Genomic DNA, 21,587 nt, shown 5'->3' with positions numbered 1-21,587 from the left:
CTATGATTCAATCTATTATCACGACATTACGGATGCCGTATTTGAAATCCACGTTCCGTTTTTACGATCGTCGACCGGTACGATAGCCATACGCTTGCAGCGCGTAGGGAGCTTACCACACACATGGCTGCGAAGATATGTACCGTGATATAAATTAGGTTAAATATAGAACTTCATGGGCATAGTAATTATTTTTAAGTAGTAGAGAAATCATGTGATGCTGATTGACGCATGAGTGTAAATCTTTCTTGTTGTTCCATGTGTTGTTTTCCTATCATTCATTTCATGCAGTAGTGTTAAGTCAAGGTGATCCTCGAAGGTATATGTGAGGATGGGCGTGCAGTTATTGTTGCGTTAAAACGAGCATCTTCAGGACAATACAATTTAATTAGGATATAGTAATGATCACTGATTTCAGTTAGGGTAATTAACACATGAAAAGGCATTATTGGCTGGACTCATTCGACGCAAATAAAAGCAAAACTCCATATAGTGTACGCCTTGCACAAAATATGACATGAAAGTACCCATGTCAATGAAATTAAGCAAAGAATATTATCAGATAGGTTGATTAATCCAGACGGACAGGTTAAATGAGATCTGAAAAATGATTATCAATTCCAAGGTTAATGTAAGTTAATAAATAATTGTAAACTTGTGTTCGTGTTCACGACTAGCTCTTGGAGAATAATAATTTTTTAAACCAATATCACTGCATTATGTTGAGATAGGGACAAGTCATTTAAAGGGTTTCGATGGAAATGATTTCATTGTCAAAAGTCAGAGTACACTTTGGTTTCGTCTTAGGGTTATTACAATGAATAAACGGAATCCAACCCAGAATACCTCCATCCTTTCATTAATAATTAGCCGTAAATAACCCTAACTGTAAACCTAATTAAGGTCTAACCTTATGGTCACAATGAATTATGAGAAACTCTAACAATAAAAAACGTCAATGTTGCTATATGCATCATATAAGTCATGGAAATAGGAAATCCAAACAGAACAGCGATGAAGTGGAAACCTCAATGCATAGACATGTCACGAAATTGAAGAGCTACCCTGCGGATTAGACTCGGGAACTAGGTAGCCCGATAAGGATTCCCAATCCGATCTCCTACGACAGACGCGATTCTCTACCACTTGAATGTAGACACCTGAACCAAATAAGGTTACGTACCTACCCAGACACTTTAACTAGCTGAGGTACTGCAACTCTCCGAAATAACCCCACAACGAGAAGAACCCGTCAAGACCCTGAGTGTAGAGTTCTCCCAGTGCCACTTAGGGGTTGTAATACTGTCATCAAATTTTGGTTTAATAGGTCATCTCTAGAGCTCAGTATATTACTTGTCCTCGATCAGCTGTTTGTGCTTATTAAGAGAAGTAGCCGATTTTTTATGATAACGATGGGGTAGGAAAGGACTAGAAAATGGAAGGAGGCGACGAGGTACAGCCGTCATTACTACCTTTCATGTATGGAGGCGAAATTTTCCGAACCAATCTCTGGAGGATATAATGAGAAACATGAATGGCGGCCTTTTAGTTCTGTTACTTCATTAAAAGCCAGGCATGAAAACAGTGGGAAAAAGTAAAAAGTTAAAAATTATAATACGTGTTAATGTTTTTTTATTTCTTCATTCTATGCTTGCTTATGTATAACTTGAACAAGTGGTCTGATTGATTATGATCTAATTATTGTTTCTACGAACTGTTCTGTACAAAATGGCCCTTAACGTTTGTGGTTAAAACTTGCATTTTTAATAATACTGTGACTCTGCTCTCCCTTTATACTGAACTAAATGATCCATTAGCATCGTACATAACCATTTGTTCAAAATAGAACAAAAATAAAGTTCACACAGAGCAAAACTTTCACTTCAGTTTTCTAGAAATCAGCTTTAAGCCCATAAGTCCTTGCCCAGATCTTCTCAACTACGTCCATGTTACCAAACTTCAGAATACATTACACTTTATTGTAGTATTCTTCTTGTCAAGGTGTTTGACGTACCCCAACGTAATGTGTCAGATTTATGTCTCTATGGAACGTGACGCGTCATGTGTCAAATTTAGGTGCTTGAGGAGTAGAAATGAACAAATAGTCAGCTCTTACACCGAAGGGCGTAGCCAAGGGGGAGGGGTACTACGGGTTAGAACTTCCCCACCTCCATTCGAAATTTTACAAAAATAAAAAAAATACAGAAACTGACAATATCCTCTCTAGAGAACGAAAAGGTTCTTTTATTTTCTCTCCACATTTTATGTCAAATATTGGACTCGAAAAATGCTAAGAAAATTGCATTTTATTGTAAAACTGTAAATTCTCATCAATAAGGAAGACTGTTCGGCAATAATTTAACACACTCAGGTGACTAACTTTCAGAGCAAAGCTCACTGGTAAATGTTTTCAGTTTGAAGATAAGTCCCGGACTCCCGAGCTTCCGTCCGAGGATATAGTGTTGGTAAGGGGTTTGAGATGAAACGGGGAAGCACGCTGGTGGGCGGTTTCGGGGGAGGAAGAGTGTGGGAAGAGGCTTTCAATTGCGTCGAGTCCGTAACAGTGTAATAGTAGAAATGTCCTCACAAACCCCTATACGAGCATGCAGCAGCCAAATCTCCAGGGTTCCACGCTATAAAATTAGGAAAAACGTCCCATGAGTTCCTATCGCGTATTCACGCCTGAGTAAATAAGGTAATGAGTCCCACTAGTTCCGAATGTCTCTGGAAAACCCAACTGTCAGTTCTGAGGTTTGATCGACTAATAATAGTACGACGCGACCTCAAGAGTTAATGGCCTTACCACCAGGTACCTAAGGGCTATTTTCAAGTAATTTGTGTTTGTGTCTTTGAGTGGAGCAGATAAACATGTAGTTCAAAACAAGCATTAAAGGAAACCAAATTTTGATATTTAATTGTTACCGTTTTTATAAGAAACACGATAACAAATCAAGCGAAGTGTGGATTTGTGTTGCAAAAACCATGTGCCGGAAAAGTGATTTTAAAAAATCGGGAAATGATTAAAGAAATAGACCACGATGTTGTTCCTGATATGGCCAGCGTTGAAGTGTTCAAAGCAGCTTCCATGGGCAGGAAAAGAGCTCGCGAGGAGAATAACTCTTCAGTCTCACGGGTAAGGATGATTCATATTACTTATTGTTTCTCTTTATTTATTTTTTACAAGCTATTTTATTAATCAAATACAGAAAATGAACACAGGGTTGTTGGACTTTTGAGCCACTTTAAATTTTTATATTAAATATAAGGCTAAGATTAAAACATGAATGATTAAGTAATATAATATTTATCTTCATTTCATATGCTTAGGAATAATATCATCATGCTTAGGGATCTAATATGATTCATGTGATACTCTTACTTATTTAACAATTATTGTAATTTAACAATATTGTAATAATGAATTACATAATTACAAGCGGTAAAGTGAACCATTTTAACGCTATGTATTTTTTTCAGATATACGACGAAGAAATCGGACACTTGCATCAGACAGGATACGAGTTAGTGACTCGAATGCCTCAGTTCAAAAGTTTAGAAAGTTAATTATACAGACAGCGGAGTAAAGCACAAGGAGTGCGGAAAGAACCAATGCATCGAGATGAAGTAAATTTAGCTGAAAAACTCTATGTAGGCTATGCCCGATGGCACAAACTTATTATTGATTGATGTCTGTGAAGGCGACAGATTATTGATATTTGCGAGCCCTAGAGACAAAGAAATATTAAAAAAAACACTTCTTAATGGAATTTAAGCGTGTCAGTAGCAAAGTGTACACCATTCATGTAGACTTGGGAAGCAACAAAGAGGAGATAAATGTAACGTCTGTTGTTTTCGCACTGCTTCCAAACAAGAGCAAAGCTACTTATGTTCGCCTCTTCAAAAAAATCCTTAATGTAATACCTGAATGGTCACCTGAAACAGTAAACATGGATTTTGAGGTTGGAGCTATCAAAGCGATAGAAGAAGTATTTCCAAGAGTCCAAGACAAGGTTGTTCTTTCCACTTAAGCCAACGTATTTGGAGAAAAGTGCAAGAAATTGGGCTTTCGGGTATGTACAAAACTAGCCAGGAAATCAGAAACACCATCAGGCAGTGTGCTGCACTTGTATTTGTCAAACCAGAAAAAGTAGAAGACGGTTGGCTACACATTCATAGCCTGCTCCCGGACAATGAAAAGTTAATCGAGTTTTTTATTATTTTGTCGAGCAATGGCTTATAAACGTGAATATTCCGATTGAAATGTGGAATTGCCATGGGAAGAGGCATAGAACGAATAACTCTGTACAGGGTTGGAACCATAAGCTGAATTTGAAATACTGAAAACCACATCCCCGTGTAAGAGACTGGTGTTGTGTTTGAAGGAGTCTCAAGTTTCAGACGAAGAAATTATGCGGACAGAGTTGAATTTGCAAGCCACAAAATGGAAAAGAAAATATGTTTCAGTGGATGACAGAATCCAAAGAGCAACTCAACAGTTTGAAGAGACCGGTGATTTAACAGTATTTTTAAGAAATGTTTTTGCTGTATATATTGATTAGAGTATAAAGAGAAGAATAATTCAGTTAAAAGATCAATTTGACGAAGCTACGTGCTGATTACTAAGTGACTTGTAAATAAGATTAAAAAAGCAGTTCAAAGACGAAGCGACATGCTGATACTATTTTAAGAACTCCGTAAATATAACTCAAAACTGATTATTTTGACGAAGCCACATGCTGACACAGATACTGACAAGGCGAAAGCTGCTTATGGGAGCTACCGGTCCATGGCGTTCGCCCCCCTCTGTTAGAAGGGCCATTTCATTAAAGAGGCCACGCACTCCCGGCTGGCGCTAACAATGGACTTTATTTGTTTCAGTAATAAACAAATTAATACAATTTTGCTGTAGAAAACTAAGCTGAAACTCGCTCAGGTAGTGTTCGGAACTGAGGGGACGCGCTCAAGTAGTGTAATTGGCAGATAGCCAATTCGCGGAAGAATTCGGAACTGGTGGTAATCGGAACTCATGGGAATCGGAACTAATGGGAGGACACGGTGGCCGTCCTCCGACCTGAGAGTCCACAGTCCGCCACTGATCCAGAGACATAATTGTAGAACCAACAGATCTGTTGAATCCATTTTGAATATATTTTCTACGAAGCCTCAAAAGTTGGATTTTAGATCGTGATCTGAACATACCATTCGCTGTCAAACTGTTGACTTTGATCATATTGTTCTTGTTCTCTATTTTAATGTAAGATTTTTTAGAGTAATGCAGGCTGAATATCAACATTTCACTCGTATCAGTGTCGGTATAATGACAAGTCTTGCATGCGCGCACCACACACCGTAAGCACCTTCATTATTTTGTAACTAGGCCTATAACGCCCATTCCCTCCCAACGGTCGGTCCTGGTTACACTTCTGCTTAAACTCGACGTCTTGGTCCAGCAGTGAAACTTCTATCAGTCCTGCATGACGTTAATTAATGGATCTCCGATGCATAAGCCCGTCTTGACGTAATAAACCCGAGTCTTATAGCTGCATGGATACCGCCTCGCTACGCACAAAATGCTGGTGATATGGTGCTACTAAGGGTCGGAGGATGTGGGTCCCTGGATCGTACAGCCGTGACGTCCTACATTACTAGGTGTGGCGTACACGGTCGCCCCACATAATGCCACAACATAACACTGCGCAGTGTGCCTGAGACGTGAAGACTGACCAGATTGCCTCTAAACACGTTACAGACGATCGTCAGGAACAAGACTTACGCGACACTCAGCGGCAGAAAGGACTTTATGTCAATTCTGAAGAGACCATTCCTCTTAATATCTTTTTTTCCTATTTGCTTTACGTCGCACCGACACAGATAGGTCTTATGGCGACGATGGGATGGGAAATGCCTAGGAAGTGGAAGGATGCGGCCGTGGCCTTAATTAAGGTACAGCCCCGGCATTTGCCTGGTGTGAAAATGGGAAACCACGGAAAACCATCTTCAGGGCTGCCGACAGTGGGGCTCGAACCCACTATCTCCCGATTACTGCCTCTTAATACTAGGCCCATCTGTACCACGCCCCATTATGTGTAGATTTGCGATCCCGTCCTCGCCATAGGCGTCGAGAGTGAAGTTGTGCCTCGTATAATCATCATCATCATCATCATCATCATCATCATCATCATCATCATCTGTTTACCCTCCAGGTTCGGCTTTTCCCTCGGACTCAGCGAGGGATCCCACCTCTACCGCCTCAAGGGTAGTGTCCTGGAGCTTCAGACTCTTGGTCGGGGGATACAACTGGGGAGAATGACCAGTACCTCGCCCAGGCGGCCTCACCTGCTATGCTGAACAGGGGCCTTGTGGAGGGATGGGAAGATTGCAAGGGATAGGCAAGGAAGAGGGGAGGAAGCGGCCGTGGCCTTAAGTTAGGTACCATCCCGGCATTCGCCTGGAGGAGAAGTGGGAAACCACGGAAAACCACTTTCAGGATGGCTGAGGTGGGAATCGAACCCACCTCTACTCAGTTGACCTCCCGAGGCTGAGTGGACCCCGTTCCAGCCCTCGTACCACTTTTCAAATTTCGTGGCAGAGCCGGGAATCGAACCCGGGCCTCCGGGGGTGGCAGCCAATCACACTAACCATTACACCACAGAGGCGGACGCCTCGTATAAACAAACAACTAAACAAACAGACAAAGTGATGGATTTCAGATAGTTTTAGACATATTTTTCATCACTAATTCATTTTACGATTCAAAATAATCTTCAGCCTGTAGAAAAAACATTATAAGACTTGTTACGCGAATACAGACTCTCTAGATTATTCTTACAAACATTCCTTTTTACAACTTGCTTTACGTCGCACAGATACGAATAGGTCTTATGACGACGATTGGATAAGAAAGGCCTAGGAGAGGGAAGAAAGCGGCCAGGGCCTTAATTAAGGTACATCCCCAGCAGTTGCCTGATGTGAAAATGAGAAACTATGGAAACCCATATCAAAAATAAGGTTCCTAGAAAGAAAGCATAATTTAATCCCATCGATTGCTGATGTTAAAAACGTTAAAGCACTTTGTATTTTTCAACTGTGAAATTACCAGCGTTTCGCCCAATCTTTAGGGCTACCGACAGTGGGGCTCGAACCCACTATCACCGGAGGCAAGCTCAAAGCTGCGCGCTCCAAACCACACGGCCAGCTCGCCCGGTGGGTAGTCTTACAAACTAAGGAGTGTATAAATATCAAACATAAAATAAGAAAGATGTTAAAAAAAGACCCTGGACAACGTTACAGATATCTTCACAAGGCTACGAAGGTATTCAGGGGTTGTAGTGAGGTTGTTAAGAAGGAAGCCATACTTTCCAGTTTCAACACAGTTATATTTAACTTAAAGCTTTTCAGTCTATCGAACACGGAAGTTAAATATAAATATTACAATATAACAATACCAGTAAAATTAAATGCCTATTTTGGCCAAGATAAATGCTTGAACTTGCGGGCACTTGTCATTGTATGGAATGAAAAGGGGACCTTGTTATATAATACAGACAGAACATACATTCGTTTTGTATTTGGAACAACAGCAACAACAACAATACTACAAAAACGTGAATATTTCCAAATATTGAATGTGGCCATCCGCCTCTGTGGTGTAGTGGTTAGTGTGATTAGCTCCCACCCACGGAGGTCCGGGTTCGATTACCGTCTCTGCCACGAAAATTTGAAAAGTTGTACGAGGGCTGCAACGGGGTCCACTCAGCCTCGGGAGTTCAACTGAGTAGAGCTGGCTTCGATTCCCACCTCAGCCATCCTGGAAGTAGTTTTCCGTGGTTTCCCACTTCTCCTCCAGGGAAGTGCCAGGATTGTTCCTACCTTAAAACCATGACCGCTTCGTTCCCTCTTCCTTGTCTATCACTTACAATCTTCCCATCCCCCTGCATGGCCCATGTTCAGTATAGCAGGTGAAGCCGCGCGGGTAAGGTACTGGTCATCCTCCCCAGTTGTATCCCAACACTGCCCTTGAGGCGGTACAGGTGGGATCCCTCGCTGAGTCCGAGGGAAAAGCGATCCTGGAGGGTAAACCGATAAAAAAGAAATGAAATGTCGTATGGCTTTTAGTGCCGGGATATCCCAGGACGGGTTGAGCTCGCCAGGTGCAGGTCTTTCTATTTGATGAGGATGAAATGATGATGAAGACAACACATACGCCCAGCCCCCGTACCATTGGAATTAACCAATTAAGGTTAAAATATCTGACCCGGCCGGGAATCGAATCCGGGACCCTCTGAACCGAAGACCAATACGCTGACCGTTCAGCCAACGAGTCGGACATAAAGAAGAAGAAGAAGAAGAAGAAGTAGAAGAATGTGACCTGATATTATCTGATGATGTACTTTTAAGAACGACACAGCTATTCTTTGTTTCATTGCGTGTGTTTTATTCCTTGTTAATTAATGTGTGCTTTTTTACAATTATTTTATAGTCTCATATTTATATTTAACTTGAGCGTTCAATGGACTGAACAACTTTTGAATTAAACGTAATAAGGGTGTAAGGGAGAGGGCGTAATACTCTCTGGCAATTAGAGTATGGTTCCAGTGTATGGGGACCCACACCAGGATTACTTGTCACGAGAACTGCAAAAGATCCAGAGGAAAGCGGTACGATTTGTTCTGGTGATTTCCGTCAAACGAGCAGTGTTACTAAAATGTTGCCAATTTTAGGCTCGGAAGACTTGGCAGTAAGGAGACGAGATGCTCGACCAAGTGGTGTGTTGCGAGCTGTCGGAGGAGAGGTGGCGTGGAATGACATTAGTAGACGAATAGGCTTGAGCGTAGCATTTAAAAGAAGGAAAGATCAAATATTAACACAGAGGGACTTATAGTGTTCGCCATGGGGTACTTTCAACCTATCAACACAATAATTAAACTGAGAGGACTTTTCCTCTTGGTGAAACTTACAACTTTGATGTTTATCCCATTTACATTCATACCATTGTCTGCTGTCGCTCAAAACCCTGTAACTCATTTACCACTCTGTACAGCGTTATATAATCCGTAAATAGCCTTATCTGTTATTGCAGTTCTTTACTCTTATCATCTATATATGCAAGAAAACATAAAGGTCCAATAATACTGCCCTCCGGAACCCCTTCTTTATCACTACGGGATCAGATAATTCTTCTTCTTCTTCTTTATCTGTTTATCCTCCAGGGTCGGGTTTTCCCTCGGACTCAGCGAGGGATCCGACCTTTACCGCCTTAAAGGCAGTGTCCTGAAGCTTCAGACTCTGGGTCGGGGGATACAACTGGGGAGGATGACCACTAGCTCACCCAGGCGGCCTCACTTGCTATGCTGAACAGGGGCCTTGCGGGGGGGATAGGAAGATGGGAAGGGATAGACAAGGAAGAGGGAAGGAAGCGGCCGTGGTATTAAGTTAGGTACCATCGCGGCATTTGCCTGGAGGAGAAGTGGGAAACCACGGAAAATCACTTCCAGGATGGATGAGGTGGGAATCGAACCCAGTTCTACTCAGTTGACCTCCCGAGGCTGAGTGAACCCCGTTCCAGCCCTTGTACCATTTTCAAATTTCGTGGCACAGCCGGGAATCGAACGCGGGCCTCTAGGGTTGGCAGCTAATCACACTAACCACTACACCACAGAGGCAGACTCAGATACTGCTTCACCTACTCTAATTCTGTCAGTTCTATTTTCTAGAAATATAGCCACCTACACATTTACTAGTCCAGTAGCCCCTATTTTGTTCAATAATATCCCATAAGTGCGCCTCAGTGGTGTAGTCGTTAGTGTGATTAGCTGCCACCCCCGGAGGCCCGGGTTCGAATCCCGGCTCTGCCACGAAATTTGAAAAGTGGTATGAGAGTCAGTACGGGGTCCACTCAGCCTCGGGAGGTCAACTGAGTAGAGGTGGGTTCGATTCCCACCTCAGCGATCCTTGAAGTAATTTTCCGTGGTTTCCCACTTCTCCTCCAGGTAAATGCCGGGATGGTGCCTAACTTAAGGCCACAGCCGCTTCCTTCTCTCTCGCTTGTCTATCCCTTCCTATCTTCCCATCCCCCGGCAAGGCCCCTGTTCAGCATAGCAGGTGAGGATGCCTGGGCGAGGTACTGGTCATGCTCCCCAGTTGTATACCCCCACCCAGAGTCTGAAGCTCCAGGACACTGCCCTTGAGGCGGTAGAGGTGGAATCCCTCGCTGAGTCCGAGGGAAAAGCCAAAACCAACCCTGGAGGGTAAGCAGATTAAGTGAATATCCCATTATCTATCCTATGAGAAGCCTTAGATAGGTAAATAGCGATACAGTCCATTTGACCTCCTGAACCATAAATATCTGATACATATTCCTGGAATCCTACAAGCTCAGCAACACTGAAATAACCTTTCCTAAACCCGAATTGCCTACTATCAAACCAGTTAGTAATTGGGTAACTGACCTAATGCAGATCACTGATTTCTGGTGGACGATTCAACATTAAATGCCCATTTTAACCAAAATAAGTGTTTGAACTTACGGCCTCTTGCCATTATATCGAAAGGAAAATGGACCTTTCTACATAACACAGACAGAACATACATTCTTCTTGTCGAGATGTCCTGTGTTTGTACCCGGTTTCATCTCTTAACAGCGGATGCACCGGAGTGCATAATACATTTTACATGTGAGTGTATGTGCTATTGTTGTTGTTGTTGTTGTTGTTGTTGTTGTTGTTTGTGTTCCCCTCCTCTTATGATGCTTGATGTTTTACAAACCAAAAGCAACCGTCTTTCGAGAACAGAATATCGTGTATCTCATAGTTGTTGTAAGATGGAAAAGAAAATACACTTCATGAATTGAAAGTAATTGTCGTTGTATGCAAGAATTAGGTCTATAATGTATTACAAACAATATTTGCGATGTGATTTACTTCACTGAACGTGTCCCCATGTGATTTAAGGAGAAGATTAGTTTCATCCACTTACTTACTAAGTGATTTAAAGACAGGTTTTGTTCCCATGGCGGAAGAATATCTTTGAACACAATATTCGTGACTGGTTTCAATATTTTCTCTGAAACAATTTTTATCGTAAAGACTTTAACAGCTCGCCAAGTCCGTGATTCTTCTGATCGGTCTGTTCGTAATACAGAAAGAGCTGAATTACTCGACGTCCGTGCTAAAAGTTTCCGGCATGCCGCTGATAAAAATAGTCACATTAATATTCAAATATTTTAGGATCTGAAAAACGTCATTCGTATAGTCCAGGAGAGAGTTCACAAGCTGAAAAAGTATGAAAGAAAAGTAACGGAATACATTTGAATGGATTCAAGTGATGCTGGAAATATCCTCAAATAATTTAGTTCAATATTATTCAATCAGTCACTACTGATCTGCATTTAGGACAGTCGCCCAGGTGGCAGATTCCCTATCTTTTGTTTTCCTAGCCTTTTCTTAAGTGATTTCAACAATGAAATTGGAGAATTATTGAACATATCCCTTGGTACGTTATTCCAATACTTAAATCCCCTTCCTATAAACGAATATTTGCCATAGTTGGCCTACTTGAATTCCAAATTTATCTTCATATTGTGATCTCTCCTACTTTTAAAGATACCACTCAAACTTATTCGTATACTAACGTCATTCTACCACCTAGTCGAACAACTCGTCTCCTTTCTCCTAAGTCTTCCATTCATTTAGTATAGCTCCTTCATGCAGACAATAATCAAATAAGTACTCCAGATATGGTACTATGTCCCAACCCATTGTCTTTAGTATATCCCCAGAAATCTTACCAATTCCGGCCGCTTTTCTAGTTTTCAAATTTTGTATCTTATTTTAAATGTCATTGTTACCATAGGTAAATTTTAATACTTCTTTAGGATTAGTCACCTGCTCTATCTCGACATTATCCTTTTAACCAACAATCTTTACATATTGCTGACTGAATAATTCTGCCTTTTGAAGATCCACACATACACACACCTCTTGTTTATTAATTATTCCTGGAATATCCTTCTTGGAACCTGTTTCTGCATTAAAGTACTGTACCGTACCCAGGGGTAATAACCCTCTAGGACGATGCCTCAATTCCTGATTAAACATCCGACTAACTCAGGTTTGGGCAGAGATGTGGGTTTGTTGTCGAGGGTAAGTGTAAACGTTGAAGTTTATCACTTAACTATAAGTATATGACGGGAATAATGGAGGTTTATCTCGAATGTGAAACACTAATATGAGGTAAGATGAGTTTATTTCATAAAATAACCCCAAACCATACTGTCACAAGTGAAATTCAAATAATAAAATGAGTATGAAATTATCACAGAGATAACATAGAAATGGGCAACATTGCGCACCGGTCCGTGCCTTCATCTGTCACATATTTCCTGCTTTGCTGTGAGCTGAAAAGAAATGTTAAAACTCAATACTGCTTTGAGGACTTGGTCACTGTTCCGACAAGATTGTATTATGGAAACGACATCTCATTTCGCACTGTCTATATCAGTGGTTCGAATCCTGGGTGCGATCGCCCCCAAGTGGGCGATTTTAGTTTTCATGGGGGCAGTAAATAAGCGGGGGCGATTCGGGGGCGATGAGTATTCTGAGTATTCAAAGGAGGGGGGGGGGGAATTAAAATAGTACTGTACAATAGAAGTTGCCGGGTAGCACGAGTCACTGGCTATTCTCAGCGGGCGAGTTCACTGCACTCAGCCCTCTCCACAGTCCCCATCTGTTGTTGCTCAACGCAGCCGACTGGTGACTCAACTCCCCTCCCGTCTCTGCCATCACAACACTGTTGCCATTGACTTACATTCTTCTTCAGTCTTAAGTAGCATTTGTGTGCCTCACCATCAGTTTTTGTGCGTGTCTTTTCTGTTTTTGTGCGTTTGTTTTTAACTGGAGAAGTTAATGCACAATGGTTTCAAAAATGAAATGTCGTCAATACTCAACTGAGTATTTAAAATTCGGTTTTATCGGGTCACCGCAAAATGTGCAGTTTTCACATTGCCAAGAAGCCTTTATTTATCAAGAGTACACAGTGATAAAGTGAGTAAACACCTCAGAGCTAATGCTGATAAACGGCCTAATGTGAGTGAAACGGCCTAATGTTGAGTGAATTGTTAAAAAAAACGAGCAACCGATCTCGAGAAATGTCTTATTGCTTCTTACGTGTGTCTTTATTGATCGCTAAATGTGGTAAACCTCACACAATTGGCGAAACTTTTGTTTTACCGGCAACCAAAAATTGTTGAAATCATGCTAGGCGAGGGTCCTAGTAATAAGCAACAATACTGTTTCCAGGAGAATTGACGAAATGGCCACGGCGTTGAATCCAAACTCACCAATTTGTTGAAAAACAGTAAACTTGCATTGCAGATTGATGAATCAACTGTGATTGATAACAAAGCAATTTTATTACCTTATGTGAGGTTTATCAATGAACAAAAGGAAATTTCCGAGGAAATGTTGTTTGCTAGAACAATGATCACTGATACGACGGGATCGTCGATTTTTAGAGATGGTCCGTTTCACTAACTAGTACCTTATTATGCATGCTGTTTACAGGAAAGTGGTGCAATTTTAATTTGAGGAAAAAGAGATTCCCCTAAAAACGTGAGCGCTTGCGCAACAGATGGTGCTCCTGCCATGTCAGGTCGTCGTGCTGGGATTCTAGCCCACCTTAAGAAAGAAGTGCCAGAGGTGATCATTATTCACTGTGTCATTCATCGTTAACTCTTAGCTGCAAAAAAATTGAGTGGTGTCCTGCATGAAACCATACGACTGGTTCTTACTGGTGTCAACAATACCAAAGCTAATTCCCTCAATGACTGTCTGTTCCAACAACTTTGCCACGAAAATGATGAGGAATACGAACGCTTGCTTCCACATACGGCCGTGAGGTGGCTTTCCAAAGGAGTTTGCGCCGTTTCCTCGAGTTATTTGATACGGTTACTGAGTTTTCTCGACACGTCTGATCCTGTTTTGAGTGAGAATTTGTAGTAACGCAAGTTGGAACTTGCCTTACAGATAATTTTCAAAAAATGAAGGAAGTCAGTATACTGTAAGGCTTCAAGGAAACAAGATGAACCTTATGAAGGCCAAAGCATCACAGGGAAGGGTGGTCGCAGCTCCTCACCAGAGGGTGACGTCGTGGCCAGACAGATTTAATATAGATGTAGTTAAGTAGTTAGTTTAATCATGTACTAAGAATAGAGGTAGCGTGTTGCATGTGGAGCTGGCTATGTGTGAGCTGCTACATATAGGATTTAGTATAGAATTAGTTATAGATTTACTTGTAGTTAGTTCTATTTTCTTTATGTCTTTATACTGATGGTTTGTAACAATGGTGGAGTAATAAAGATGTAATGTAATGAAATGTTATCAAGGCCAAAGGAATTATTTCACCATTCATCGCAAAGTTTGATATTCACAAGGTAAATATTGGCCGTAAAGAGCTGATTCAGTTTCCGACCCTTAACCAGTATTGGGTGTCAGATAACGAGACTTCTGAACTCCCAGAAGACAAAATCCTAATTTTTACTGATCACCTTGACCAGTTAGAAACTGATATGGAATCAAGATTTGAAGATTTGACCAAGTTACAAATTTCGGGCCGGATTCCAGATCCATTCTCGTTTAAAGCTGTGGAAAAGATTGATAACTCTTTGCAGACGGAATTTCTAGATCTGAAGTATGCCTGTGAAGCGAAAATCATTTTCAAGCAGAGCGGTTACGAGTTAGCCTGGTGAAGCTTATGGACACTTATTCACAACTGCGGGGAAAACTGAATCACTTCTCATTTCGTTCACGATAACATATTTAGTTGAAAAAGGATTTAATTCTGTTTTCCAGCTGTTCATAAAACAAAGAAATAAGTTGGACATTTGCCTCAAAGGAGACTTGCGCCTGAACTTGACGAACATAAAGTCGGATATTCAAGCTTAAACTGAAAGCTACTAAGCTCAAAGCAGCCATATAAAAGGTAAAATAAAACAATAACAAAGTTTTCAAATGTTCATTTATTTTTTCAAATTTGAACGGTCAACTTTCTCAATTTTTCCAGATTCCAATTTAAAAATGAATACATGAACTCCTGTTTTTTAAATGTATGTCAATGATCGTAGTTAATTATTTCACTTCTTTGTTCTTAAAGAAAGTAATCTGTAAAAAATGCACATTTTAATGTCTTTCTATTTTATTTAAGAGAGACAGAAAAATTGATCTGGTTGTTTCTTTATACGGTAATAATATTGTTTAAAATAATAAAACTGTTTTATTATTTACACTTTATTTCAAATTAAAATTAGGCATACAATGAAAATGAAAAGGGGGCGATACGTATTAGTCAACCTCCAGAAAGGGGAGATGGGCCACGAAAGTTTGGAAACCACTGGTCTATATAAACACGGCTGATAATTAAACCTGTAAGGTGAGCTCGTATTTCCACAACTGCTCAGAAATTCACATACACAGTCGTACTTCTTGTTAGCATGCTATTATAATTCAACATACACATCATATTCACTGGCCTGGCATTAATTTCCCGTTAATTCTGATTCTCAATAATCTCTCAGAATACAATCGCAGGACTATTCTCGCTGTACACAATTCTTATCACATCATCAGGCATGCAATCGTCCTGCATAATCAACTTCATAGATCAGCATGCATTAAATTCTCTTGTATATATTACGATCTCATCAGCCTTTCTCATTATAAATCAGGGTTCGATTCCCTCTCAAATCATTGTACGGAACAGTTTTCAACCCACATTAGAAGAATCCTTTTCTAGTCAACGTTGCACATACAGCTCCACACGTGTCACAGATCCTGAAATAACATGCTTCATGCAACCTAACAGTTACTAATCTTTCTAAATGGAAAAAAATAGAATTTACTCTCAACGCCGCAAGTATTTAACTCGGAAAGTAGATGATCTTGGCAATCTAATCTTTCTATCTCTAACATACAAAAATATCGGAATAACCCTAAGCTACGTAACATGCATAATGACACAAAAAATACGAACATTTCCCTCAATATCCCATCTAACTAATCGTAAAGTAAAAGAAAAGTAGAGAAATTACGCGATCCCCTTATCCATATTTTCAGCATCACAAATGTAAAATAAACACATGCCGTCCGACAAAAATTACATTAAAGAAAATCCCTACACTAAGCCTCACTAGTATTAACCATAATTCATATAACATACCATTTAATTTAAAAACATGCGTCTTATCTTTGGCAACTCCCTGGACATCGGCAGCAGTTCACATCCCCGCTCCGGTATTTACTCCATCTTCAACTCGTATTTAACACATGGAAACAATCTTCTTTCTTCTAAGGGCGGTGCCATCTTCTTGATGAAAGTTCCTGTACACTGCAACACACAAGACTTCAAGCAAGTAAATACCTCTTCACCGCTCTATGTGCACGTGCCGAATAAACCCTTGTCAGCTATGAATTAAGCCAACATTAATCTAACAGAACAACACACGTAAGATTCGTTATGCAAAATGATAGGGTTTAAATACAGTTATTTAGAGTGGCTCGCGGTTCGATACGAAAGTACAGTGCTGATGAGTGTCTCTCATTCAATCACCAGTCTGCGGCTGACATTGCCGTCTATTAATTTAGAGTAAAACTTTGCGACATAGAGCAATTGGAAATTTATCACTGCACCAGTTTACTTAGTACTCTTCACAAATAAATGCACTATTTAGAGTCGAAAAGATCATACACTGTTAGATGTCTGCCCACGTGGCAACATTCGCGCACAGATATAAGAGCAGTATAGAACGATGTTCACTTCACGGCAACTCACACAATCAGAATGACGCTTCCGATGAATGGGACGCTTAAGAAACTTAGCCAACGCCGTTGTAACTAGGGAATTCCTGTATATTCAAAGAATCAACCAATCAGCGTGCTTGTTACCCACAATGACTTTGATATTAATTAAAATTAATATTAAACACACTCCTGATGACGTAGTAATGACTCGGATAATTGTTATAACGTATTTCTTATTATTTCTCACTTTCAGATCTGTGGAAATCCATCAACTAACAGAACAGACTCCTCTATATCAGTGTATCCTTCACGCAGATATCCATGTTGGTCAACCTGGGAATTTGATTCCGCGCGGTCCAGAATTTATATTAGCCACACCCTCGCTTCCTAATTGGCTGAATAACCTCATAGTCAACGAATTCTCCACGTGCCGAGATGTGCTAACTTCTGGTAACGCTGAACCTTTACCACGGTCTCAAGCAAGCATCGCGCAACATACAGCGTCTTTATGTCTTCATGGACTTCCGGTCTCAACTGTTCTGCAATCTGCTACTTTTCCAATGCCTGACTGAAATCCATCTCGCTATCATTATTTAATATGGAAAATATATATCTGATTGTCTCTTGTGGGCCGTCAGGATACGGCTCAGTACTGTGACCGTTCATGGACTCCGTGGTTTGTAGATAACCATGAACTATCAAATTATTTGCCGACTAGTATTCAGAAGGTTCGCATGATACTCCACTCAGGGCATGGCCCTTCGAAGAGTATTCGGTCACATTCAGATAACGACGACTGAGCTATAGATACTGCCAATCATAAAATGTAAATTCTACACTAAGGCAAAGTTTTTAAATAAATCGCAACAGAAATTGGAAGGATCATATTTTAATAAAAAAAACAATTGATTGAATATGAACAACTGAAATGAACAACGTAAAATAAATCATATGCATTCATTAACATTAAATAAGGACCGAGTCCATCTTGCATTGTCCATCATAAACCGGAAATAATTATTTAACGCAAATTCACAGAAATGTAGAATCTTATGGATATACCAAAGTCTATCGGGTCATATTATATCATTCACTCGCCGTCGCAAATGTTAATTGTACCTGTCCACTCCGCCTTGCCTTTCATAGTTATCATTGTTCCTATCTGTCTAACTAATTATCGGTTAACTTGAACCCCCCAACAGACTTCAGCATTTATAAATGATCACACATGGCAACACAATACACATAAGTGAGTAAAATGCACGTCGTTTCCACCCATCGAGCTGCTGGGCTGCACCTGAAATAAATCTTTATCTACTGGCATGAAAATATAAGTTGGTGCCGTCTGAACTGCGTCAAGGTCTGCCTTCACCGTCAGCTGAAATGCTACTACAGCATGAATCTACTATAAGCATCTACTACATGTACATCGATCGCAATAGGTGACTCTGATCTTAAACATAATTATCACTGAATTGCATTATAAGACCCTAACCGTGCGCATATTCCAACATTTCATTACTTGCAACTACAAATCTTAATTTATTAATTCATGTACTTGATGACTCTCTTCAATACCAATGCCTAACGCTGGACCAGCTTGTCAATCATCTCACAAAATATGCGGCGGAAATTCTATTAACAACACCATTAACAACTTAACACGTCTCGAAACTCAATATAATTCGACACGCAAACTATAAAAATCAACCTAAATTATCTCGTGTCCGCCACGCTTTATGACGACCCTACGCTCGTCATCTCATTGTATACCGCACAAAATCATCACATCCTAACTGCACAAGCAAAATTAAGGAAGAGTCTTATTAACATTGTACATGAACATTACCTAATACACCGTAATGAACTTCCATATCACACCATGGAATTATACCAAGATCACGCACCAATATTTCACACACATTGTCACACTGCAACTTACCTGTAGTAAATGATATTATTTTTGTTTCACAGCGATAAAATAATACGGACACAACGCAGTAAAACGTCTCATCCACGGTAATTGACGGCATACAATATTTACCCACGTATGATCAATCGCAACCCAACAAATACAACCGAAAATCTGTTAGATCGTTCAAGTTAACACCCCCTTGTCACCTACATGACATTGACAAAAGGACTAATGCTACTAAAGCATTCTAGGAAAGCAAAAGATAGACAAGTACAATAACTTATCTGGCTTCTTCATGGTAATTCCGCAGCGGTTTAATCATCATTTTTGTAATTCCGTCCATTCCGGCAGAGGCCCGAGTCCGCCAGGGCACTATATTGGTTTAGCACCTCATGTTGTTCATTTACATTCCCTGGTCAGATAGTGATTTAACATCTCCGGCCGCCACCTGAAACTTGTACAATATAATTAGGAATACAATTTCACACTAATTGTATCTTCACTATTCCAGTTTGATACTGGCCTGAGGAAACATATAATTCGAGGTTTGCAAATGATTTTGGCTATTATATAACTTATATCTGGGCTTATTCTTTATGTTTATCAATTACAGAACCAGATCTTTAAGCTTGCTTCAATTATCTTCCTTCATACAGTAATCAGTAAGTAAAACACGAACTCCTTCCATTATTATTTACAATAATAATCAGTTGCTTTCCATAAGCAGAAAAATCCTATGCTAGCTATACATGTGTTTTTGACATTTGAGGAACTGAATAACAACTCTAATCTTCATCATAGAAGTTGCTAAAGGAAAACACACACTATTGTTCTTCTTCTTACTATGAAACACGTCAGCACGGGCCCATTAGATGATTTGCCATATGAAGTTTCATGCTAATCCATGGCCCCCTTTACAACTTCAAACTAGATATCATGTCTAGCCACATTCTTCTCAGCTGATGCTGACATTGTACTGAGCTCTTGCTTGTAGATAAAGCTGATCTTGACGTAATTCGACATATACCACGGGGTCTTGAGTTCGATCCACCGGCTCTCATCCATTATGTCCATTCTACACTTACGAGTTGTATCGGTTCTTTTATAAATATGCGCGTAAGCCGCACATTGACACGTTACACCTTTTTCCAAGTCATTGATACACATTTCATTTCACTTATGACTTTCAATGACCGGCCGACATATTGCTACAGGTCATTGAAAGGTCATAGTACCTATACATACACTTTCATTTTTCACTAAAATTTGTATGGCTACCAATTGTGCTTGCCATCGAGTTATCCTTTGGTGACTTCTTTTCCAGATTCTATTTCCTGGTAAGTTCCTTCAATTTCTCGTAGTGTTTCTAAATCAATTTCTTTCCAATCTGCACCTCCTTATTAGTCTCTTTATTTTTCTGTTATAATAAAGTTAGTCTTTAACATTCCTTACCACTTTTAAAGCTACAAACCTGATTTCACATGCCTCAACAATTACTTGAAACACATCACAGAGTATGTTTAAATATTTTTACCGTTTTTCGCCGATCATAATTACGTTTTAAATACTCCCTCATGCCTGCTTTATCAGCCATATGGTACTGTCTAAAAGGCCGACATTTAATACGGTACCTTCCTTTTTATCACACTTATTTTTAACTACTACGTAAACAGCTTAGTGATCACTAATACCGTCTATTACTTCGGTTCCTCTATAGAGCTCATCTGGCTGTACCAGCACCAAGTCCAGAATATTCTTCCCCCTAGTTGGTTCCATCACTTTCTAATCAGCTGTTTTCTCCGTATTAACTTATTTTCGATTTGCTGGTCATGCTTCCTGTCGTTTGTAATACCTTCCCAATTGGCATTTTGTAACTTGAGATCTCCAGCTACAATCACATTCTTTTCCATGCCGTTTCACACATAGCTGATTATCTTATCAAATAATTCTGAATGAGCATCAGCTCTACCATTTCCCGGTCTGTACACTTGAAAGATATCAAGTTGCCTATTATCTTTATACATGAGCCTTACACCTAGAATTTCACGTTTGTCATCTTTAACTTCTTCGTAGCTTACAAATTCTTCTTTCACCGGAGTGAATACTCCCCATCTTACCATACTTAACGTATCTCTACGATACAAAGTCCAGGTCACTCCATGTGAGATTGTGCTGCACAAAGCGGGGGCGGGACAGGCTTTTATTCGGGTACTCCGGTTTTCCCTGTCAACTTTCAATCCAGAAACACACTCCAATATCATTTCATTTCATCTGTCAGTCATTTCCCCGGTCGAATGACTGGAAACAGGCTGAGGATTTCTAGGAAATAACTGAGAAAATTGTGATGCAAAGAAGAGAGAAAAATCGAAAAATGTCGCGTCCTAGGAACAATAAATGGATTTCTTAAAGTTATTGACGATACATTCCAGAGGACAAAATTGCTCGTCAGAATTCCAAGGTGTCCAAACAATAGTGAGTGTCAATCAATCAATCAATCAATCAATCAATCAATCAATCAATCAATCAATCAATCAATCAATCAATCAATCAATCAATCAATCAATCAATCAATCAATCAATCAATCAATCAATCAATCAATCAATCAATCAATCAATCAATCAATCAATCAATCAATCAATCCTGATCTGCCTTTAGGGAAGTCGCCCAGGTGGGAGGTTCCCTATCTGTTGTTTTCCTAGCCTTCTCTTAAATGATTTCAAACAAATTGCAAATTTATTTAACATCTCCCATGGTAAGTTATTCCAATTCCGAACTCCCCTTCTTATAAAAGAATATTTGCCCCAATTTGTCCTCTTGAATTCCAACTTTATCTTCATATTGTGATCTCTCCTCCTTTTAAAGACGCCCCTCAAACTTATTT

Source organism: Anabrus simplex, chromosome 7 (genome assembly GCF_040414725.1).
Source record: "Anabrus simplex isolate iqAnaSimp1 chromosome 7, ASM4041472v1, whole genome shotgun sequence".
NCBI lineage: Eukaryota > Metazoa > Arthropoda > Insecta > Orthoptera > Tettigoniidae > Anabrus > Anabrus simplex.
Note: the sequence above shows the minus strand (reverse complement) of the source record.